Source organism: Cryptomeria japonica, chromosome 9 (assembly GCF_030272615.1).
Source record: "Cryptomeria japonica chromosome 9, Sugi_1.0, whole genome shotgun sequence".
NCBI lineage: Eukaryota > Viridiplantae > Streptophyta > Pinopsida > Cupressales > Cupressaceae > Cryptomeria > Cryptomeria japonica.
Window position 1 is genome coordinate 516,533,889 of NC_081413.1, and position 11,617 is coordinate 516,545,505.

The following is an 11,617-nucleotide window of genomic DNA, read 5'->3' on the forward strand; positions in this document are numbered from 1 at the left end:
CAATTATCTTTTGTCAAGACCTAATTGTCGTCCTTGCATTTCTAATTCATCTTCTAAGGTTTTGTCATTTTCCCTTTAGGTTAAACAATTTATTTATTTATCCTAAGTCTTCTTGTCACAATTAAATATTTATTTAATTGGCTAACTAATTCCTCCCTCTTTTTGTGAATTAATTAATGAATGAAAAATTATTAATTAATTTACCTAATTTTCCAATTTCCTAATTTCCAATTCATCTAATTTTCTATTTTCTCCTATTTTTCTAATATTTCTCCTAATTTCATGGGAATGACATAGCAATTTTGTCATAATTTGTCATAATTTGTCAATCAATCAATTTTGCATAGCAACTTTGTCAATTTTGTCATAATTTGTCAATCAATCAATCTTGCATAGAAAGTGTCAATTTTGTCATAATTTTTCATATTTGTCATTCTTGATTTGAAATTTCCTTTCAAATCTCTTCATGCTAATCTTGTCTTTTCTCCAATTTATCTATAAATTGGATGAATTTCTTCAATCAGGCCCCTTGATCAATCAATCACGCTTCTAGTATCCTTATGCTGTCTTGTCAATCTTGCTTTCATATTATGCTTATGCACTTGTAGGTGAGATCCACAAACAAATCAATTTGGAGGAGAAAGAAGGACAATGGATTCACCAATATGGATTACGCGATATTCAATAGGAATTGGTGAACCTATCCCCAAGTATAGTATGCAAGAAGTTAATAGATTACGCATGACGCCTGTTTGCGAGGTTTTCATCATGGTACTTGCCCAAGGCGCCTGTTTGCCAGGTTTTCACCAGTGGATGAATTATTTTTGCTTTACTTTTTTTCTTTTTTTTGTCTTTTTATTTTTCACTTTTTTTTTTTTGACATTTTCAATATAAGATGGACACATGATAGGGGATGGAAGAAGGACTCAAACATCTTTTTGTTTGGATAGTAGCCTTAAAAAAATGGACCACGACCTTTAAAAGTATGCTCAAAGACGTCGGTAGGATAAGGACATGGAAAAAGAGATGAAACTAAGGCAAGGATTTATGCAAAGGATTGGACCAGAGGGATGGAAGGATGGAAAATATGCATTGGATAATAGATAGGGTATTGGAAGAATTGGGCTTCAGTGGATGGAAATGAAGGCAAGATCAACATTGGTACACACCTTGAGGGGTGATGGAGTGATGGAGGAAAAATGGATCTTAGATTGTGAGATTTGGATGGAGGAATAGCTTGGGATTTTGGGACATAAGGGCCCAAAATGGATGAAGAAGGCGATAGAGGAACAAATTTGAGAGTTTTGGATGGAGGAATAGCAATTTTGGATGCCAAGTTGGATTTTTCTTTTTGTGCTTCAAGAAGCTGCTTAGGGATCCACATGGTTTTTGATTTTTCATGTTTTTGTGGTTCCTTGGAGTGCATTGCTTGCACAAGGGATTAGGAACCCATATATATTTTGAATTTTCTTTATTTTGCTCAATGGGCCTTTGTGGCCTTTTGGATATTTCTTTTTCTTTATAGATCATATTGTTCTTTTTTTGACATGTCGATTATATTGGACATGTTGATCCTTGAATACATGTGAATTGCTAGACTTATGACGTTTATACTTGGCATCGAAATTGCTTGGAGCGGGAAAGGAATGCATGGATGGATATGAATGAAATGGAGTTCTTTTGGATGGATGAAATTTACTCAAGGATGTGTGCCTTTGCTGACCTTGCATAGAGGATGGAGGAATATAAGGACCTAAGATGGTTGGAAAGTATGATGGGGAAGGTGTATGTTTTGATTTTGATGGAGGGATACCAATGTCTTGAGAGTGAGTTGTGTAGACATGACCCTTAAGATCTTCTTTGATATGGAGGGGTTCTTTGTCATGAAGGTCTACTCCTTTGCCTTTATGAATATCTTGACTTGTAGGATACTCTTTTCTTTGGGAAGAAGACACGAGTCCATTATGAGGTGGATATGATATGAGAGAAATAATGAGATCTTGGAGTGGATTGGATTGCACCAAAGTGGAAGAACCCATTATGCATGTCGAGGGTTCATGAACATCTTGCACTAACACGTTAGAATCATGAGGGTATCAAGATCAGTAGGGGGATCAAGATCTTGAGGGAGACTAGGATTGTGTAGTGGACATGGTTCAATTACTGGTTCTTCAAGAGATGGAATGGGAGAAATAATGGGATCATCAAAAGAAATGAGACCTTGGAGTGTATATGCTGGATTAGGATGTGGAGATGGAGGAACAAGTGGATCTTGTGGAGGATCTAAAGGAATGATAGGGTCTTGTGTTGGAAATGAGTTTGGAAGGATACTTTGATCTTGACAAGGATGAAGATCATTGGATTCCTCTTTAAAGGTGCTTTGCTCTTGACTTTTAATGGAATCATCAGAAAAGATGGAAGGGATATCTTGATCTTTCTTAGGAAGTGGAATGTCAATGGGATTTGAAAGGACATTGTGTTCTTGTATAGAATGGACAGGAATAATGGAATCATTGAGAGTGTCTGGGGAAATGGGATCCTGGTCAACAATTGGATGGGATGATAAGGTTTCAGGATCTTGATCTTGATCTGTTTTAAGACACGTTTCTTCATTCTCTAAATTATCCTCTTGACATGAGGTTGGACTTTGGATATGCATGGGGGATTCTGGCAAGAGATCAATGCTTTGGCACAAAGGGGATGGAATTTGAATGGGACTCTCTAAAAGAGAAGCATTTGATGGCATTAAATCTTGCATTTCCAAATAGTACAAGGGATTTGTATAAAGTTCTTGATACAGCTCTTGTTGCTGTGGTTGTGTCGTTCCTTGACATTGAGCCTATTGCTGTGCTTCTTGTGGTGGAATCATCATTTGTAGCCTAGGTTTATATTGCAATTGAGGGTGTTGTTGATATTGCACAGACATCAATTGTGGTTGTGAAGTATGATAACTTGTTTGTCTTGGCACATATTGAGGCACATGTTGTTGTTGATGCTGACAAATCAGAATTTGTTGACTTTGTGCCAATTATTGTTGTCTTGATGTATATCCCATCATTTGCAAAAAACTTTGTTTAGGAGGTTTTTGTTGTTTCTCCTTAAGATGGGGTATGGCACTTGCATTGACTCGCTGTGTTGTTTGTCCAATCCATTGTGGTGGTTGCAAGTTTGCATTAACTTGTAATGGTGCAGAAGACGCTGTAACTTGTTGTTGAATGCGATATTGTTGTTGTTGTACATTGCTTGTTTGCACATTCGATTGTGCCTTTTGTGTATTCCCCAATTGTTGCAACATTTGGTGTTGGTGCAAACCACTATCTGTAGCTCTTTGTGTTGCCATTATCAAAGGATCTGTCACAATAGTTTGCATAACAGGTACTTGAGTATTTGGCAAATATATTGAACTTAATGGGACATAGGAACTTTGTTGCATTATGGAATTGTTTTGGACATTGGTGAGATTAGGCATTCCAGTCGTAAAGCTTTCTTGCATCTTAGATTTTGATCCAATTTTATGCATGCGAGGAACCACTTCTTGTTGAGGGACAGCTGTCAATATTTGTGTGGCCCTCATTTGATCTTGTGTTGCAGGTGTTGTATTAAATAACGGATTATTTATTGTTTCAAATGGTGACTTTTGAGGAATAGTCACTGTCAATGCTTTTGAAGCACGTTTACTCGTCAAGGTATGTTGAGTTTCTTGTTGCACATTTCTTCATTTGGATGTGGAGAGAAACTTAACAACTCACCGCCTTGTTGTTTTTGCACATTGTTTTGCTCACTTGAGGAGGTCACATTACTCATCATGTCAAGATATTTTTGTGGGAACATCTTAAAGACCTTGTTCAAGAATTTATCCATCTTTTTTGTCAACTTTGGATCTTTAAGAAACATATCAACATCATCGGAAGCATCAGAATCTGATGAAGAATTGGGTAAAACATTTGGATTTATTTCTTTTTGAATGCCTTGATCTGAACCAAATCCTTGTGAAAGAGTTTGTTCCTCATATAATGTTTGAGTTTGAATGTCATGTTGCAGGTTCGGTTGATTCCAATCAAAAGGTGCATTTCCTCTTGGTGTTGGTGGAACACTCCCATGTCCTGGTTTCATGGGTACAAACACTGGTTCATATAATGGAGGTGGTCCAAGTTGAACCATTCCATATGGTGGTAATGATGTGTTTGACGAACCTTCAATTTGTACTGTTTGACTAGTTTGAAACTGTGAGTTTGATATGTTGTCGTCAATAGGTTGATACGTTGGTTCGCCCATCTTCTTAGATTTTGACCTTGTTTCAACAGGCATGTCACTTATGCAAATGCAATATTTTTGGAATTTTTTGATTTTAAAAGGATGATGTATGATATGCGACTAAATGCAAACTAAATAGACAAAAATGCAATCTATGGCACGAATGCAACCTATGTTTTTGTTGTTTTTCAAGATTTTGACAAACTCATGAATGCAATTCTAAAAATGAGACCCTTAGGAAATTGAAATGGTGTCTAGACCTCAAAGGACAAAAGGATCAAGTGACAAAAGGACAAAAGGACAATGTCTCCCCTATATGCTTGGATACTAAGCTAGGTTTGACCAAATGACAATGATGACAAAAAGACAAAAGTTTGATAAGTTCTAGACTTCCTAAGAATAACTTTAGGGTTTATCAAAGATTTGCAATTACTCAAGTATGACAAAACCTAGTTTTGACACTATATGCAAAGGGACAATTACTATGCAAATGACCCTAATATGATATGATAATGACCTAAGCTTAATGAAGAGACCTAGGTTATGCAAATGTGACCTAATGTTATGAGGACAAGGATGCAAATGCAAATGTATGATAATGTCAACCTAAGGCAAAACCTAAGGTTGAATTATGAAATGGTGTTACTCTAATGCAAGAGGACACATGCAAATGGATGACCCTTATTGATATGCAAAGGAGTATGACCTAGGTGAAACCTAACCTTGGTAGTTGACAATGAATTTGCAAAATGCAAACCTAGGATGAACCTAAATCTAAGTGACATGAATGTTGAGACAAGATTTTGAAAAATGTTTGACAACCATGTTTGAAGGTGTTTTGAACTTTGTTGAATGAAATACTCTTGTGTTTAACCTTGTTTTGAATCAATTTGTCTTGTTTTTGAAATGAGACACAACTCAACTTTTGACAAGCAAAGAAGACAAGATATTTTAACTTAGACTCAAGACAATCATACTCATTCACACATTTCTTATGGTAGGTAAGGACAGTAGGTACTTGAGAGGTAGACTTGTTATGAGATTCAAGGAGAATACATAGATGCTTGACCCCACGGGCTCCCCTCCATGACACTCACTTCTCAAGGCAGCCAAGCATCAATCCCCATGGAAATCTCCCCATGGCGAACTTAGTATCTCTTCCAAGTATCCAAACTCCTCCTTCTCAAGCAACTAGAAGGATTTTTGGCCTCTAAATACAAGGTGTTTAATAAGGATTTCTGTTAAGTGCTACTCCTTGGTGTCACGCAAGTGTGATTGAGACATAGGCCCACCAAGATACCAAACAAATGTAGTCGCACAAGCACAATTTAGATCGTGAGGCCCTACTTAGATGCTGATATGAGAAAGAGTCCAAGGGTCATCACTTCCCAAGTAACTACGATTCCCACGTAACCCTTCCTTCAAAGCTTTCGCCCATTAGGTATTTATTTATAGTGAGTTAGAATGCCAAGGTACTCTAGCTATGCTCACTTTGGGTCATTCCCTTCTCACGATTGTCACTTGCTTGCAAAAGAAAGAAAATGGTCGGGAAGGCAGAGCCTCTAAAGGTAACAAACAATCCAAAACATGAGAATGGTATCGAAGATTTGGATTTCTGATCACCCTAAGAAGGATGAGAGCATACTCTCCTACTCCAATGTCAAACTCGACAAGTAAAGTGAACGTATGTTCATTCCATCCTACTTAGAAAACATACTAGGTGCCTAATTATGAATCACAAACACAAAGTTTGGTTGGAATATAAGGCAACTTGCAAAATCACTAAGTTAGAAGTTTGATTTGTTTGGTCTTTGACTAGCGACCCAGCATAAGATTTGTTAGTAGTTTCATTATTAGTCATCATCACATATAATGCCAAGGTGCTGCATAGAGAATCAGTACCAAAGAAAACCAAAATACAAGAACATAATGCAAAACAAATTAATTTGCAAGTAAAAACACTGATTTTCACCTTTGTTTCTGGCCTTACACAGGCACATAATGTCTTGACACAGGTGCATAATGCCTTGATATAGGCGTAGAATGCCTTGACACAGGCACAGATCCCTTTGACATAGGCACAGATTCCCTAACACAGGCACAGATCCCTCCTACACAGGCACAGAAGTGCCCAGAAAGGTCTGAGTTGCCCTGTTTTTTGAGTTTTTCACGTGCAAACAGCTCAAAAGGCACTCAAAACATGGTTAAATGGTTTTATGATTCTAATTAACAAAGGACCAATATTCATAAGGATTTTTATCCTTACCTCTCTTAACCAATATCTGGTTTATTGTGTAGACATTTGTGCTGACAGCGTCTCTCTAGAAATTCTTAGCAATGCCTCCTTGTATCAACATAGTTCTAGCAACTTCAACAACTGACCAATTTTTCCTCTCTACAATACCATTTTGCTGTGGTGTCCTAGGTACAAAAAGCTGCCTCTTAATTCCATTATCTTCACAGTATCTAGTGAATTCCTCTAAAGTAAATTCACCACTTTGATCAATTCTTAAGCACTTTATCTTTTTGCCACTTTCCTTTTCAGCTAAGGCCTTGAATGCCTTAAAATTACTAAAGGCTTATGTTTTGTCCTTCAAAAATGTGACCCACATCATTCTTGAGAAACATTAGTGAAGATCATAAAATACTGATCACCTTGAATAATTCTAGTCCTTATTGGTCCATAGAGGTCTTTATGAGCCAAATCTAGCCATGAGATTTTGCCAAGATCAAGGGCAAAATGAAAAGTATTAAAATAGATACAAAAGAATGACAAGAACAAACTGTATTCTCATCAATATGAAAATGATCAACTGGATTCGCCAATACAATGAATGTAGGCCTTCTTATATAGGCAAGGCCATATGGATGTACGAGCACACAATCATGACATGTGGCTCAATGAGAAACACGGGTAGGTAAGAAATACTAGGGGTAGGTAGGAGAAATAATATAATATTCCACAAGAGGTGGATGACCCTCCGAATGTGGAGTGTAACAGCAAAATAAGACCACAAAAGGTGGAATTTCTCCTACAAGATCTATCCCTATGTGCACACTTCCCTAAGTGTCTCAAATCCAAACTACAAAGAGATGCATTATCCTAAGTTAACTTAAGTAAAGTGTAATATTATCCATAATGAATATTTATTTACACCAACACCCCCCCTTAAGTGCAACGTAGGGGAATGAAGACTAAAGTCAACAATGCAAGATGGGTCCCGGCTACTAGGCCATGATAGGTACCCATGTACAATATGCAAATGCAAGCAAAACCATGCAATGCAATATCTCACAAACGGAGAAAGGGAGAAAACCCAGTGGGAAAAAACTCCCCCTCAAAAGAGAGATGAATGTACAAAAGACTCTCAAAGAAGATGGACAAAACCTCAAAGAGGAAAAAGTCCCCCCCATAAGAGAGGAAGGAGAAGTCAGCTAACCCCCCCTAATGACACATCCTTCACCCCCAAGAGAGCTTGCAACTGCTGGAACTTACTCTCAGTGAAAGGTTTGGTGAATATGTTTGCAACCTGCTCCACTGCAGGACAATATTGCAAATCAATGACCTACTCCTGAATGAGCTCTCAGATATAGTGCATATGAATCTCAATGTGTTTGGTCTGCTGATGCTGGACCGGGTTCTTCGAGATAGCAATAGCACTGTGATTGTCGCAATGTAGAACTGTCGGTCATGGAGTGGTGAACCCAAACTCTGTGAGAATCTGCTGGAGCCAAATGGTCTTAGTCGCTGCATTAACAACACTTTGATACTTAGCCTCAGTCGAAGAGAGAGCAATAGCATGTTTCTTCTTGCTCTGCCAACAAATGGGGCCTAAACCAAGGTGAAAACTATAACTGGAAGTAGACTTACGATCATCAAGATCACCAACCCAATCAGAGTCTATGTACCCTGGATGTAATGAAGGATGCATTTGGCGGATTTCCAATGAAGCTCATGTGGTTCTTACATGAAGCAGGAAACCATGCTAGCTGCAAATGAAATATCAGGGCGTGTATGGGTCAAGTAGATGAGACTACCCACAAGCTGACGATACAAAGTGGCATCAACTGGTGGAGAAGAACATTGAGCCTCAAGCTTGACTCCTAAAAGAAAGGGAGTCGGTGTAAGCTTACGATCAACCATATGAAAGTGTGCAAGTAGATCAAGAGCATACTTGGGCTGTGATAGTGTAATCCTAGAAGGTGACTATGAAATCTCTATCCTGAGAAAGTAGTGCAAAAGACCCAAGTCAGTCATAGCAAATTTGTCATGCAAAGCAGATTTGACCCTGCTAATGATGGATGCGGTACTCCTTGTAATGATCAAATCATCAACATAGAGCACAAGTATCAAGTGAGAGTCATCCTGTCACAAAATGTAGACATTCGGATCAGAATGACACCTGGTGAACCCTACAAAGAGAAGAAAGGAATCCATCTTGGCATACCAAGCCTTGGGGGCCTGCTTAAGGCAATAGAGAGATTTCCTTAGTCTGCAAACCAAGGAAGTATCCTGGATGAAACCCTGCGGCTACTCCATATAAATCTCCTCATCAAGATCACCTTGAAGAAAAACACTCTTCACATCCATCTGATGTACAACCCAACCATGAGCTGTAGCAATAGCAAGTGTCAAGCGAATGGAGTTCATCTTGGCTACGGGTGCAAAGGTCTCAGTATAGTCAACACCTGCAACCTGAGAGAAACATTTCGCAACAAGCCAAGCCTTATAATTATCCACACTACCATCCGCTGCAAACTTGGTCCAATAGATCCACTTACATCAAACCATCTTTCTCCCCTTAGGGAGATGGACTAAATCCCATGTGTTGCTCCTCATCAAGGAACTATACTCTTCCTCCATAGCTTAGTCCTACTCAGGAACCCCTGATGCTTCCCGAAATGTCTATGGATCGAAAGCGGTAGCAATGAATGCATGTGGAAGATCCTAATGCTATGATCAAGTTCTCCATGTATCTGAAGGATCCCCAATAAGAGAACCTATGGATTCAAGTGTATGTCGAACCCAATGAGGTCTAGGTGGAGGTGGAGAACAAGGCTCAACTGCAAGTGGACCCTACGGAGGTGTAACCCTGCGAGTCAGAGTTGAAGGAGTCTCATCATCTGAATCACTAACATCACTATCCACAATGGAGTAAGGTGGAGGAGGTAGAGAGGCTAAGCTAGGAGAGCTTTCCTCAAAGTGAACACTCCTCTCAATGAACACCTCATGTGTCTCAGGATCCATCAATCTATATGCCTTAAGACCCTCAGGATATCCAACAAATATGCAAGGCCAACTCTGAGGTTCCAATGCCTTGCGTTTCTGTGGAGGTATGTGAGCCCATGATGGACACCCAAAGACTCTAAAATGTCTCACAATTGGTTTCCTACCAGCCCAAGCTTCAAAAGGAGTAATACCTTGCAAAGCGTTGTGACGAACCCGATCCTGGATGTGTGTGGCATAACTGATAACCTCTGCCCAAAAGGCGAGATCAAGAGAACGTGCATGTATCATACAACTAGCCATTTCTTTGAGAGTTCTATTCTTGCGTTCTGCAACTCCGTTCTGCTGTGGAGTGTATGCGACAGAATGCTGAAGATCAATCCCCTCAAATGTACAAAAATCCTCAAGTCTTTTGTTCACATATTCCCTTCCATTATCTGTGCAAAGAATCTTCACCACTTTCCTGGATGGCTTCTCCACATGAGTCTTGAAGTCCTGAAATCTATCAAATACTTCACTCTTATGAATAAGAAAGTAGACCCAAGTGAAGTGGGAGTAGTCATCAATGAAGGTGAAGACATAGCGGGCCTCACTAAATGAAGGTGCTGGAAATGGACCTGTTACATTGCTATGAACAAGTTGAAGAACTTCCAAAGCTCTCCAAGATTTCCCTTTATCAAACTTTTCCTTGGGATGCTTGCCCATGGAACAACCTGAACATACACCCTCTGAAAAACTGATTCGAGGTAGACCTGTGACCATGTCTTTAGTGCTGAGCTGCTGAAGATAGCAGTAGTTGAGGTGACCAAACCTCTCATGCCATAGCTTACTTTCTGAATTTGAATGAGTAAGAAAAGCCCTAGAAGGTGAACTTGGCACAACGTGGGAGAATGAATAAAGCCTTGAGTTGTCATTGACTTGTCCCATTGCTACCAAGGCATCATCATCAAGTTCCTTTACCACAATTGAATCTGGTGTAAACTCAACCTTTTTCCCATTCCCATAGTGAGTGATTTAGTAGATAGAGAGAAGGTTGGTAGACAAGTTAGGAACATAGAGAACATTCTCAAATGTTCCATCATCCATGCCAACTGAACCTTTCCCTTCAACCTCTACTTGTGTATCATCACCTATGTAAATGTGAGGTACCTTAGATGGCTCCAATGAAGAAAACTGCTCCTTTGTAGAACCCATGTGATATGAGGTACCCGAGTCAAGTATCCACTGCTATGAAGAACTTGTTGTAGCCACAAATGCTTGCCCTTTTCCCTCAGACTATGAGGAAGAGGAAGGAGATGAATCCTTCTTTGTGTAGGCGCATGGCAAGTTGATGTTGTTTTTCTTAAGAAGATTAATTAACTCATCAACTTGCTTTGTGTGGAATCGATGCTCATCATGATGATACTTCTTGCAATATGCACAAGTTGGCTTATCCTTCTTAGGTGGTGTCCCCTTCTTGGAAGAGGATGAAAAATCACCTTGTGATGGAGAGGATGATTGTCCTTTTTCCTGCTATGGTTGTGACTTAGATTGCTTCTTCTTCTTGTTGGAATCTTTGCCTTGACTTCCTTGATTCCCTTGATTAGCCACCAAAGCCTTGGACTTTGAAGACTTGAGAAGCCCTATGTTCAAAAACTTAGATTGTTCCAATATCAACATTTCTGTGAAAGCATCAAATGAAGGCATAACATAGGAACTCCCCACTGTCAAATGATGAGTTTGGAAGCTAGACACAAATGCTGCATATTTTGGTGCAAGCTTGTCCAACAAGTTGAATATCAACTGAGCATCCTTTTTGTCAATTCCACAATCCTTAAGTTTTGCTCTTAGCTCATTTGCTTTGGTGACATAATCTTGGATTATATCAAAACTCTTGGGATCCAAGTTGGTGAGCTCATTGTCAATCTTATAACCTCTGATTTCATCAACTCGACCATACAATTTCTGAAACATATCCCAAGCATCTTTGATTGTAGTACACTTTTCAATATGAAAGATGAGGTCATCTGATACATATTTGCGCAAAGTTCCAAGAGCCATGCAATTCTTAGTGAGCCATTCTAATTGAGCATTATGATCATCCTTAGGATCAAGTGGTGCTGCTATTGTTCCATCTATGTAATGCGTGAGACCTTG